Below are 14,591 nucleotides of genomic sequence, written 5' to 3' on the forward strand. Positions count from 1 at the left end.
CCGTTAGGGGCCTGCAATGGAGCGTCAAACAGGATATCCACCAGCCTTTTCATGACGGTGTCGCTGCCATGGAAAGGCTGGCTCACAGCCTGCATCATAATATGGTGGACGTGCCTGCTAGGCACCACCACCATTTTATGCATGCAGGCCGCTCAGCCAGGCATTCGGTCTGATTACCTGTGGTGGTTCCATAGTGGACGGTCTTTTCGTCTGCCATGGTCGCAGTCTAGATCCCCGCCATCGTAATGTGGCGGGGGAAATTCACGGTCCAATGGCGGAAGGACTGCTACCACATGGCTGGCGGTGGCGGTCCTTCCGCCATCATAATGAGCCCCCTTAGCCTCTGGTCCGGTGTTTGTACCTGAATATAGTCACAAGTTGTTACTGCCGCCAGACACTCTAGATGATTTTAGCAAATTATTGTGACTTCTGTTTTGCTGTCTAGCAGAGTCAGAGCCCACTCTGTTCTGAAGCAGAGTCCTCAATATGTGTGGCATGTCTTTTATCTCAGCCACCTTCTTCTTTTCAAATTTTGGTGTTTACTGTGGAATTTTGTTTTCTCTTTTTTATTATGAAGTCAGATGAGCATTGTGACTCCTTCATTGGTTTCCCGTATTCCTCCAATCTGTGCTCTGATCGACCTCCTCTCTCCCAGCATTTTTTTGGATGACTCCTGAAAGGAACGAGAAGGATATGTATCAGTGGCCTTATACATTTAAAGCTGTTTAATTGTTTCATAATTATGCAAATTGTAGCTCATCTCAGATGACTCCTGTGAAGGAGATCCACCTTGTAATTTAATCTTGTCTTTATTTTTCTTATTATCCTAGCATTCTTTTGAAGACTGTGTGCCTGTTTTGGGGTTATCCTTTTCAGAATTACACTTCATTAGTGGTTTGTTAGGCCTGGCTCCCAAATTATCTCAACCTCTGGATGTATAGGCTTGAGCAATAATAATTTTTGGCAGTTCTCACTCCTGATTCTCTAATGGTATCTGGGTGAGACATTGCTATACCACCGAATGCTGCTGCTTCCTCTTTAACACCTTCAATGCTACAGGGTATTTTTCTCCTGTGCTGCATTCCCAGATTTACCATTGTTCATGACAGGTCAGCTCGTCATAAGCACAGCTCCAGTGGTACTGCATGATGAGCTGACCTTGTCATTAGCATAGACGAGGTTAATAAAACTAGAACTAATTCAGGAGACTGTAGAATAATTGCTAATAGGTTTCATTCCCTGATCCAGGGCATGGGCAACAGCTATTGATGTTGTATAAATAGCAGCAGTTACTGTGCCCCAAGTGGCGCAGTTTTCTACTGGGGGAACAATCTCCGAAGGAAGGCACGTTGTGAGAATTCTATGTTTATCTTGGGGTCCTGTATGGGGAAATGCTGCTTCAAGCTGATTTCTTTTGTGCAATCCAGAATGGAATCTGCTCTGGTCTAAGGGAACCTTACCCATAACTGCATTAACAGTCACTGGACTAATTGTGGGCATCTACAATTGTGGTTGTGCAGATTGAACAGCCCTTGCTGGGGCTGATGTTATGTCTCGCATAACAAATTGTATTCGTTGTCTGTATAGTGTAATTATAGCTGTATAAAGTCTACACATTTCTGCTGCTGTGACAACTCCTCTTTGCGGATATGGTCTATAGCTGGCTAGGACTGGCCATGTTACCTCCTCATTACTGAGGTGACCCAGTCTGACATTTTCTATTGTATGTGGTAGGGTGCCTTGGATGAATGTGAAGGAATCCAAGGCAACTCAAAATAGTTTTTAAAAAGACATACTTCCACTATATTTTGTATGATATCAAGGACTCACAATAACACAAGTGCAGGGTGAATATCATATAAATATTTCAATTATAAATACCAAGGTTTTAAAAACACATATGATTCCGTATCAGTGTTGTATAAATACCCTTGAACATATACAAATATTAGTAATCTAACTACTCAAACATCCCATCATTCATGTCCTCATGCATTCACCTCACCTGACACTACAGGAACAAAACATAGAATGTGTGTAATGTAGGCTTATATTAGGTTTTGATAATGATTGCAGGCAACTTGACAGTGCTTTTCATCATAAGAATGCATAGATTAAGTAAGTAAGGAAAGAGGATTAAATAAATGTGTATTTAGAATCTGCTAGTTGCTTTGATCTACCCACGTTTCAACACAATGCGAGGGAAATGTGATTTTTGTTTACAAAATTTGAGGTTTGCAAGTAATTCTGGGTAACAGACCTTGGTGAGAGCCAGACAAGTCTCGCCATCCTGGATTCCCCTGTGTGTCTAATTTTCAACAAGGTATAGGTGCCAGCAGAGCTAGGGTTCAAAATCTACAGCTAGGCACTTTGCAAAAAAAGGCTCAGTTTTCACTGTAAAAATGAAGTGTGTCTATGTTGGGTTTTGAGACAATTCCTGTCGCGGGGGTGTGGAAAAGTAAATTTGCCATGTTATATGTGCCTACGTGTTCCCCATCTTATGTTATATGTGCATGATCGATATGCATGTATTCCCTTCTGATCGATTAAAGACGCAATTACAGTTGTGTCCATCACTAGTATGCCAGTTTCCAGTCTTCGTGAAAACAACGAATATTAGGCCTATGTAAACCTACGTTGCCACGTTTCACAGTGTGCACGTTAATTCATTGAATTGTCCCCGTTTCTAGGCCTCAAAAGGGCCCGGACTCAGATTCAGCTCTTGTTTCCTGAACCCTCTCCGAGGAGCGATACAGCCCCCACCTGTATCCCTGACCCTTCACTTACTTCTTGCCTCGCAGTGCCCGGCCCGGCCTGGCTCTGCCTCCCAGTCTGCCAAAAGTATGTTATGATTCTAGCTATCAGTCCAGCCCTCCTTCTCTGCATTCCTAAGCTACTGAATCACATCAATAGTTTCCGTCATGGTCTAGCCTTTATGTCTCCATGTAAGAGAAATACTGTATTAATATTCATAGAATATTCCTCGCACACACAATACATATGGAATTATGCATGCACCAGTCTTAGTATCAAGTAGCCTTTGCCCTGATAACTTTTGGATCCTATCAACATGTACTATAAACACCAGATACTAGATATGCCTGGGTACATGTCGCTCTGACACTCCAGACTTTAGTCTCCTCTTCTAGCACAGAAGTCATAGCCCCCAGTTCTCCCTGGTAACACGTCATTGCCAGTTTGCGCGCACCACTAGGTTAAAGGTCCCAGCTGCTCAGGTAGCCCCCTCCATGTTTCCGCCCCTTTTATGACATATTCTGTTACGTTTACATCACATGTCTATGTATACGCCCTGTACACGCCTTCTTGTTACCTCATTTTGCCCTTATCTTTCGCGACTGTTACGAACCCCGCCTACTGCTACGCCTACTGTATTGAATGAAATGTATCTTGTTTAACTATAAATATTGTGCACTGTTATTAAAAGTTATCCCTTATGCTCCCAGATCCTGCCCCCGGCAGCTGCCATCCTATTCCCGTACAGGCTGTCCTGTTCCTGTCCTTTATGCCTATTAAAGCCTGTAAAACTCCAGCTACCTCGAATCTTGACTCTTATTTATTGAGCTACCTGTTTATTGATTAATTCCGAAAAATAGATCCGGTAATAATTTATTTATTTACCACATAATGGCGCCCGAACAGGGACTTGCCCTTTCCCCACGCGCCGGAGAAGCCACGCAGGCCCCCTGATCCTCTGCAGCCGTGACGGAATCATACCGTGCATGTGCAGATATTTCTGCTTCAAGTATCCCTCAGGCCCACGGAGGAGACGGAGGTTGCGGTCCAGCATCCAGACGAGGCGGTGGAGGAACGCGGCGAGTCCCGACCAGAGCCCAAGCCGAGAGTCCAAGGTCCGAGGTATCCGGAGGCCCACCTGTAACTGAAGTCCGAAGTTCGTCCGTCCGTCGTCGTAGCAGTCCAGTCCGAGGCCTTCCGTTCTTGCTGCCCAGTGAGTACCGTTGCTGGGGTAGTATCTAGACAGGGTCAATTAATTTGTCTCTGGTCCGTGGGTTTGGGTACACAGATCCAACACGAAGTGTCCACCTAGGTGGATGCGGGTCCTGACGTGTCTCTTTATGGGACCGGTAAGTTTCGTGCTGTTTTAGCAGTACATCTAGTCAGTCTAGTAAGTTCTGTTCTCGAGAAATTCATGTGTTTCTGTTCTCAGTATTCCAGGTAATATTCTGTCCGAACTGTTGTTTTAAATGTTATTTCATGTGTTTTTCAATGTCGTGGTATGAGTGATTTGTTTCAGTTATTATTATTGTGTTTATCGTGTATTGTATTGTGTCCAGACTCCAGCCTCAGTTATGCCTCTGTTCTCGAAATTACGTCAGTTAAGAACTAGAAAAGGTCTGCTCGAGGAAGCAGTTCCTGTCCCGCCTAGGGACAGTCCAGGTCATTTTATGTATCATAAGCATGGCATAAGTGCCATATTATATCTAGACTTATGGGTGGAGTACACCAAGGAATTAGACGAGAAATATAGATGGCCCGTATCGGGTACGTGGGATGCCTAGTGCATCATGCGAGTAGAAGAAGCATTATGGAAAAAGAAAGCCAGACAGTCCCAGAAAGATGCCATCGAGTTATGGCGCAAAGAATCTCATAAAAGAACCGAAAAAGAAATCAGAAAGTCAGAATTAAGTAGAGAATCCTCAGAAAGAGCCCAAGAAAGGGAATTAATCGAAGTAGGTGAACGAGTTAATGCCGAACAGTCAGATAGACAGAGAAATGCCCTTATTAAGGGTATGTATCCTCTTCTTGCCGAGGGCTTGCCGAAAGCAACCCCGGAAGCACCATGTAATTTTCCGCCGCCATTAGTTCCGATTAAGCTACGTCACAAACCGACCGCAGCTGATATTTTTCTCTCGTCCTATTTGGACGACACAGTCCCAGAATATGCAAATCCTGCTCCGCCAGCTCCTGTAAATAATGTAATTCCTGTTCCTCCAGCCACCGGGGCACCTGTTACAGCACCTGTTACGGTACCCCCGGTCGAGCCCACAGTACAAGTACCCGCTACATCAGTCACTCTGCCCGCCCGTACAGTACCCGTCGACGATTCCAGTTTAGGAGCCGCGGGGGGAGATCCTCCTCGTACCCCGCCCCAACACAAACGTGTGACACTACTTGAGTTACATGAACGTGCGTTACAGCGTACGCCCAAACAGCAGTCCGTTGCAGATATCAGGCGAGCTCTTACCGAATGACGTTATGATCCAGTCCCAGGCAATAATGATATGGTCATATCTTCATTGCGTGTAAGACGGGTGACCGAGTATTTGGACACCCTACCGAATATGAAAGAAGATCTAGACAGAATATATCGTTTCATCCGTACAGGAACAGACCCAGAAAGTATTGGCGAAGCCATGTCTCAAAGGAAAGCTGAGACCCAGCTCATGCTTTTAAAGTTTCTAATTAATTGTTTAATAAGGGAACAAGATTATCCGACTAAAGATCCAACCGAAATGAAAGTCCTGACAAGGTGGAGTGATAATATAGCCGAGGGAAGACACAGGACACTAAGTTGTATAGAGAGTATGTACAAGAAAATTCGTAAGGAAATAATAAGGTTACACGAGAAACGTAAAGCAGCACGAGTAAGCGAGAAAGAAGACGATTCTGCTACCGAAGAGGTAGACGACGAGAATCCCACCAGAATAGCGTATGTAGGTAAAACTAGACTTCCCGACCGACATTCACGCCTAGAACACAAGAAAGTTTTTCCTCCTCCAGCACCAGAACAAGGTTCTCTTGAACAAGTATTTCAAGCTACCGATCACATTCTGAAATCACGAATCGGTTATAGTGAACTTAGTACTATGCATGAACAAGAACTAGTCCGATCAGCAGTCCGATGGGCTACTGATTCTACCACTTTTCCAGGCGAAATAGTGGCACAAATGTTTCTGAAACTGCCCCCAGCCGAGCAGCGACTGGTGGGTATGTATATGATCCAGCACCTCATTACACTGTATGAGGGACAGCATTCTGATCCAGGTCCGTTACATGATGTTCTGAACGAGTTACTCCAATATAGATGGAGAGGTTTAGGTACTGATTTAATTAGTGTTATTCTAGAACAGCGCCACAAATATAGAACGTTTCTGAACCCGCATTTTGTTTGTCTCACCTCCAGAAAGTAAATCATTTTACATAGATAGACAGAATCCGTTACGAGAAGTACACCCAGTTAGGACAGCGGGTGGTGAAATGCAACGAGTATTTGTTTACACCCCTATCACAAAGATGGAACTCTTAGAGATGAAGAAAATAATTCCCTGTCACGACAAAGACCCAGCAGGGTTCCATCGAGAATTAAAAGACATGCTCCGTATGGGAGAATACACGTATCCAGATATCATTAAAATGCTAAGGGTCCTGTTGCCCGCAGGGGTATATGAAAAACTCAAGGAAAAAGAATGGGAGGTGGGAGAGAAAAAGATTGATTGGACAGCTCTAGAAGCTGAAGATAAAATACGAGTACCAGGTACCGGTCTTGGGGACAAATGTAAAGAATTGCCCGAGTTATTGATACAAGTTTTGCCAAGGTTACTAGCCACGAAAAAGGAAGATTGGGATGCAATCTCAGCATGCAAACAGAAACAGGATGAAGACACTAGTGATTTTTATTCTAGATTTGAAAAATGTTTTATTATCAACAGTGGTCTGAAGACAAGTAGCGAGTCATACCCTCATCTTTTTGTTACTAAACTAGTCGAGAATTCAAGTCCACAAGTTAAAAATCGAGTTTTGAAAGTCGAAAGTACCTGGCAAGCTAGTACCCCGTCCCAAATGTTACAAATGCTCCAGTATCACCAGAACAGAATCAGGGAAGAGCAAGAACACGAAAAGAGACGTATGAAAGACACGAAAATGAAAGTGTTAGTTGCACAATCTGTTCCACAAGACAGTCAGAAGAGGGGTCCGAATCAAGCCAGTCACCCTGCAGCTCCCGTTAAAGGGACTTGCAATTACTGTAAACAGCCAGGTCATTTTATAAACGAGTGTGCAGTTCTGAAACACAACATAGCAACTGGTAAGACTAAAGAAAGACCACGTCCGCCTAGACAAGAACAAGTTACACAGACTTCTCAGTCACCACAGAATGCACAACAGACAGTTCCAGCACCGCAGCCTATCGCTGCAACACAGCATGTTACACAGCAAATGTACCAGTATGCCCAGACAGAGTATCCAGAGTATCAACAGTATTCATGAAACAGCCTAGAGAGGGAGGTAGGCTTGCCTCTCATCGAGATACCTGTAGATCAAGAGGGTCCCTATGTACACAGTCAAGTATTAGGGAAAGACAGAAAGTTTTTGATTGATACAGGGGCAAGTAGGACTACTATCAGTCATGACGAGGTTCCAGGGGCTCCGCTCTCAGGCTCTAAAAATTTTTCCCTTGGATTTTCAGGAAAGCCTATTGTTAACGAGATTTCAAAACCAGTTTCTCTAGAAGTTGGTCCATTGTCCCGAACTACTGATTTGTTACTTACGAAATCATGTCCAGAAAATTTGTTAGGTATTAAAACACTGAAAGAATTAGGTGCAGTAATTTGCTGCTCCCCAGAAGGAATCCGATTGTTTTTAAGAGACTTTAAAGGTCACTATGTATTACGTGATTTTGATCCAAGATTATCACATGTACCGCAGCATTTATGGGCGCAAGGTCCAACTGATGTAGGTTTTATGCAAATCACACCCCATCGTGTGACTCTCAAACAAGGTATAGTCTTGCCACGAATCAGACAGTACAGATTGCCACCTGAGGCGGTAGCAGCCTTATCCAAAATTATTGACGAGCTTATTGCTCAAGGAGTGGTTGTAGAAACTGACTCCAATGTATGTAATTCTCCTATCATTCCAGTCATGAAACGTACTGATCCAAATGCACCTCCAGTATATCGATTAGTGATTGACCTTCGAGAACTTAATAAATGTATCATACCCCAGTATCCAGTAGTCCCAGATATTTCTTCCCTATTAACAGCAATTGATTCTGAAGCTACGTTCTTCACTGTCATCGACCTCAAGAATGCATTTTTCAGTGTCCCAATTCATCCAGACAGCCAGTACCTTTTCGGTTTTTGTTTAAATGGAAGGAGCTATAAATTCACACGAGCTCCTCAAGGTTTCACAGAAAGTCCTAGTATTTACAGTCAAGCACTTAAAAGACAACTAGACAATATTCACATGCCAGCTGACACTGCCCTGCTCCAGTATGTCGATGATCTACTGATTACAGCCCGTTCTGAACGTGACTGCGAGCGTGCGTCACTTACAGTTCTGTATTTCCTGGCCGAGCAGGGGCACAAGGTGTCCCCTTCGAAGCTTCAGTTCTGTGTCCAGCAAGTGATCTACTTAGGCCACTTACTGTCCAAGTGGGGTAGGCAGTTGACACCAGACCGTATCCAGTTAATAGCGAGTCTTCCACAGCCCAAGACACAGAAGGAGGTACGTGCTTTTATTGGCCTCACTTCTTATTACAGACAATGGATTCCTCAGTATGCATTTCTAGCTAAGCCACTGATACAGTTAACGACACAGGAGGCAGCCGTATCGACTGTCCTCCCTTGGACCCAGGAACATACACTTGTTTTTAATGAATTAAAGAAAGCCTTATGCCAAGCACCTGTTCTAGTAACACCGAACTACAGTAAGCCTTTTACGCTTTTTGTCACAGAACGTGATGGTACTGCATTATCTGTTCTCACACAAGATCAAGCGGGACAGTACAAGCCCTGTGCTTATTTTTCTAGTACATTAGATCCAGTAGCCCAGGCTTTGCCTGCGTGCCTCAAGTCAGTTGCAGCCACAGCTCTAGCTATCAGACAAAGTGATTCCATAGTATTAGGACACTCCCTGACAGTACAAGTTCCACACTCCGTGGAAGTTCTTTTAAACCGAACACAGACTCAGCACTTGACAATTGCACGTTTAACAGGTTATGAACTGACATTGTTCCAGCCACACATAGAAATCAGACGCTGCAACGTTCTAAATCCTGCTACACTGTTACCGTCAGTTACTTCAAATCCTGCCACACATGACTGTGTGGAAGTCATTAACACTATGACCAAGCCAAGACAAGACCTGACAGACATTGCATTACCTAATCCCGACCTGACACTTTATGTGGACGGTTCATGTATGAGAACAAGTACAGGAGAACTAGTAGCCGCGTATGCAGTGACCACTGACACTGAAGTTATAGAAACACATCGTATTGACACCCTGTCTGCTCAAGCAGCAGAGCTAGTTGCTCTGACCCAAGCCTGCATACGTGCCAAGAACCTGAAAGTAAACATATATACAGATTCACGTTATGCATTCGGAGTTGTACACGACTTCGGAGTACTCTGGCAGGAGAGAGGTTTCATGACTTCTCATGGAACCAAGATTCAGCATGGTCTCCTCATTCAAGCTCTGTTAGATGCAATACATTTACCGACAGCTATCGCTATCATGAAGTGCAAGGCACATACGAAAGTTACTGATATCATTTCCCAAGGTAACGATCTAGCAGATCGAACAGCCAAGCTAACAGCTCAGACTCCAGACATTCCAGTTAACACGACACAGACATTCACTCTAGATCAGACTACTTGTATGACAGTCAAGGACCCTACACAAGATGTCATAGACATACAGTTACATGCTACTCCCGAAGAAATCAAGAAGTGGTCCGAACAAGGAGGGGTCCAGACAGATCAAGGATGGGTGACGAAGGGAAAAGCCACATGGTTTCTCCCCGACTCTATGGTTCAAGTCATTATTAATACCGCACATAGTCCAGCACATCTAGGAGAAAAAGCTATGTTAGACAGTATTCAGAACCTTTGGTTCAACAAACACTTACGAGCTGCAGCCAAGCAGAAAGTCCGTACTTGTATGATATGTTGCCAGTTCAATCCAGGTAAAAGTGTCCCGGTGGAACAAGGTGGATTCCAACCTCCTGACCACCCTTTTGAAGTCCTCCAGATGGATTATATTCAGATGGAGCGATGTCGAGGTTTCAAGTATGTTCTCGTAGTTGTATGCGCTTTGTCCAGGTGGACAGAAGCATATCCAGTCCCAGATTACACAGCCGCGACCACTGCCAAGCAGTTGGTTCGTGAATTCTTTCCCCGCTATGGACTCCCTAGGGTCGTGTATTCTGATAACGGCCAGCCGTTCTCATCTGAGTTAATGAAACATGTTTCCCTTTTGTTAGGGTACCAGTGGAAGTTCCATTGTGTGCGCCATCCTGAAGCAGCCGGTCTCGTAGAGAGACATAATCAGACCCTGAAAATCCGTATTGCTAAGACATGTAAAGAGAAAGGTGTAGACTGGCTAGTTGCCCTGCCAGTTGCATTATTTTATATGCGAATGGTTGCACATTCCAGATCAGGTCTGTCCCCTTATGAGGTCGTATTCGGCCGCCCCCCAAACATGTGGGGTACACCTAGACCCCGCAGTATTACAGATGTTTCCAGTAATATGCTGACAGATTACCTAGCGTCCTTGATGTCTGCCCTACACTCTTGTCGTTCACAGGTTGCCGCCGCATTTCCAGACAATACCGAAGTGAAACCGCATGAGGTCATTCCAGGCGACCTCGTATTGGTCAGGAACTTTGATCGTTCAAGTCCACTGGAGCCCCGTTGGAAGGAGCCACGACTAGTCCTTCTGACCACCCGCACGGCCGTGAAGTTGGAGGGCCGCAAGGGGTGGGTCCATCTGTCTCATCTAAAGAAGTTCCATGGAGTCCGAGAAAAAACATTTTCGAAGGACATTTCTAAAGACTGCCTGAAAGACTGTCTGAAACCAGACTCTGACCCGAATCCTGAACTGAAAGTTCCTCTGTTAGAGAAAACTCCGCAACAGGAGTATAAGTTAAGACTCCGGTCTAGTAAAATAAGTCAGCCAGTTTAATTGTCTAAGTCCCTCTCGGGTGAAACGGTTAGACAGGTTTCTGACATGTATGAGATAGACCCCCATAGTGAGAGAGTTAGTCAAAACTCTATACGATGTATCGTCATTCTAAGTTTCTTATTGTTTTTAAGTTTAATGGTTACCTGCACAAGTTATGCATTACATTTATGTTTTCCAGTTTCTCATGTAAATAAGTTTTCTAATGCTACAGTAGAGCACACATTTAGTGATCTGCCTCCTCACGAGCTATCCTATCGTCTTGCTATGAGAAATAATACATTTATAAGAATGTTACACTATTCACACCAGACCAGCAATGCCACAAATTGTTGGGTGTGTGGTCGACTCCCCCCTTTCCAGACACAAAAGGGAGTTCTGCCACTCTTTCCTTATCCATTTTCACATAATGGTTCGTGTGGAGCATGGTCCACGTTAACGTCATCTTCAAATGATATGTCCCTTCTGAATAGAACATGTTTTCCAGACAAGCAAGGTCTCCCCCATAGAACAGGGTTAGATCTAGAAAATGAAGTTTATAATTTAGGTAATTATTCTTCGAATTTTATGGTCCTGAATGTTCAGTCTGATACTACTCCAGATTTGCCTGCTATTTCAGTACTACCAGTCAAAGGCGAATTATGTGTCCGAAAGAATGGTTCCGCACATGTAGGACATAGTGATTGTACTACTACTGTCGAGTATAGTGACAGTGGGAAATCTATTTTCAAAGCCTCACGTCATTCTTATTTTGTTTGTGGTCAGACCGCATATGTTCGTCTGCCCCTCGATTGGGATGGAACATGTTACATTGCCTTTCTACTGCCACCAGTTTTTCTAGCCCCATCTGATTATCACAGAAATACACATCTAGTACACGTCAGACATAGAAGGGAGATCGAGTCCCCAATTGTCGATCAAACTGAAACTACTCTAGAACAGTATCAAGACTTCAATAAAGGTTTCTTCTTCTTTATAGGACCTATCCAGAATAGTAAGTTAATACGTAGATTAACCAGAACCCTTGAAGCAGTAGTGAATGAGACTACTTCTGCTCTAGGTAACTTAACTGAAGAGCAATCTGCTATGAGATTTGTTGTGCTCCAAAATCGTCTCGTTCTTGACGTCATACTGGCCTTTAGAGGAGGAGCATGTAGAGTCATCGGATCTAGTTGCTGCATTTTCATTCCTAATAACGCGCCGTCTGTTTATTCAGCTATAACCAGACTTCATAAAATTGCCCATCAGTTACACCAGAATCCAGGCACCTGGACATGGTCCGGTTGGCTCTGGAGTATCATATCTGCCTGGGGATGGAAAGTATTGTCACTTCTAGGTATTGCAGTAATGATCATATTCAGTTGCTGCCTCTGTATACAATGTGGCCCTGCGATTTGCGGCATGTGTGCTACCTCTTGTATTCCTAGTCCTAAGTCCCGTTCCAAGACAATTCGAGACGAGCAAATGATGCTATACGAAATGATAGATGGTATCATGAATATTGATGTTTCCTGATGGAAACGTAGGGCACAAGGAGGGAATGTGGAAAAGTAAATTTGCCATGTTATATGTGCCTACGTGTTCCCCATCTTATGTTATATGTGCATGATCGATATGCATGTATTCCCTTCTGATCGATTAAAGACGCAATTACAGTTGTGTCCATCACTAGTATGCCAGTTTCCAGTCTTCGTGAAAACAACGAATATTAGGCCTATGTAAACCTACGTTGCCACGTTTCACAGTGTGCACGTTAATTAATTGAATTGTCCCCGTTTCTAGGCCTCAAAAGGGCCCGGACTCAGATTCAGCTCTTGTTTCCTGAACCCTCTCCGAGGAGCGATACAGCCCCCACCTGTATCCCTGACCCTTCACTTACTTCTTGCCTCGCAGTGCCCGGCCCGGCCTGGCTCTGCCTCCCAGTCTGCCAAAAGTATGTTATGATTCTAGCTATCAGTCCAGCCCTCCTTCTCTGCATTCCTAAGCTACTGAATCACATCAATAGTTTCCGTCATGGTCTAGCCTTTATGTCTCCATGTAAGAGAAATACTGTATTAATATTCATAGAATATTCCTCGCACACACAATACATATGGAATTATGCATGCACCAGTCTTAGTATCAAGTAGCCTTTGCCCTGATAACTTTTGGATCCTATCAACATGTACTATAAACACCAGATACTAGATATGCCTGGGTACATGTCGCTCTGACACTCCAGACTTTAGTCTCCTCTTCTAGCACAGAAGTCATAGCCCCCAGTTCTCCCTGGTAACACGTCATTGCCAGTTTGCGCGCACCACTAGGTTAAAGGTCCCAGCTGCTCAGGTAGCCCCCTCCATGTTTCCGCCCCTTTTATGACATATTCTGTTACGTTTACATCACATGTCTATGTATACGCCCTGTACACGCCTTCTTGTTACCTCATTTTGCCCTTATCTTTCGCGACTGTTACGAACCCCGCCTACTGCTACGCCTACTGTATTGAATGAAATGTATCTTGTTTAACTATAAATATTGTGCACTGTTATTAAAAGTTATCCCTTATGCTCCCAGATCCTGCCCCCGGCAGCTGCCATCCTATTCCCGTACAGGCTGTCCTGTTCCTGTCCTTTATGCCTATTAAAGCCTGTAAAACTCCAGCTACCTCGAATCTTGACTCTTATTTATTGAGCTACCTGTTTATTGATTAATTCCGAAAAATAGATCCGGTAATAATTTATTTATTTACCACAGGGGTACTATTCCTACCCACACAAGTGAGGTACCATTTTTATTAGGAGACTTAGGGTAACACAGAATTGTAAAGCAACTGTTATTACCTATTGACGTTTGATGCATTACTGCCTTTAAAATGAAAGACAATGTGCAAAAAAGAAGTCACTTATTATCATGCTACTATGGGTACTTCAAATTTCAGAAATGTGCAAATAGCTACTGTTTATAAACTCTATATTTTGTTCCAATTTCAGAAATACATATGTGTCTTTCATCCCGATTTTCACTGCATATATTTTCCCAAATGAATTGCTATATACCCGGCACATAATAAACCATTGCAAGACCCTGCTCAGTTATTGGCTTTGGGTTCGTCGGGTTCTCGGTGAACCTACAAGTTATATATACCCCCACAACCAGGAAGGTCTAGTGGATGTAAAGGTATATTTGTTTCAAACATCTGTCATACTTAGAATAAGTTACAGGTGCAAAAGTTGGCACAAATGGCTGTTTTTTTCAACTCATTTTCAATATTTCCTATTTTCAACTTTTAGTTTCTATGAAGAAACTTTGAAGGATCTACACAAATGACCCCTTTATGAATTCTGAATTTTTGACACATTTTCTAAAATGTATAGATTTCCAGGATCCATTATTGCTGTCATACCCTTTTCTACCATTACCTGGAAGAAGGTTAAAAACACAAAAAATAGGCCATGGCCCAGTAACATGCAAAAACTGTGCAAAAATGTTTGGTTTTCAGACAAACGTCTCTCAGACCCTGAAATCTGGAAACATTGTTATTTCAGTCCCACAAACCCTTTGTTGATACCATTTGCAGGGGGGAAAACAGAAAAGGACAAAAAATATGGTGTGGATACCGTATGTGGTATAAAAGTTACAGGGCCTAAGCGCAAACTACCAAAAATAGC

At 43.6% G+C, this 14,591-nt stretch overlaps 1 protein-coding gene across 5 annotated transcripts in view; it reads left to right on the forward strand.

Annotated features, from left to right (window-relative positions):
• Positions 1–14,591, forward strand: part of LOC144784964 (vomeronasal type-2 receptor 26-like) — a 96,393-nt gene that overhangs the window by 14,722 nt on the left and 67,080 nt on the right. The window lies entirely within an intron of this gene.

This window comes from Lissotriton helveticus, chromosome 10, assembly GCF_964261635.1.
Source record: "Lissotriton helveticus chromosome 10, aLisHel1.1, whole genome shotgun sequence".
In the NCBI taxonomy this organism is placed as follows: domain Eukaryota; kingdom Metazoa; phylum Chordata; class Amphibia; order Caudata; family Salamandridae; genus Lissotriton; species Lissotriton helveticus.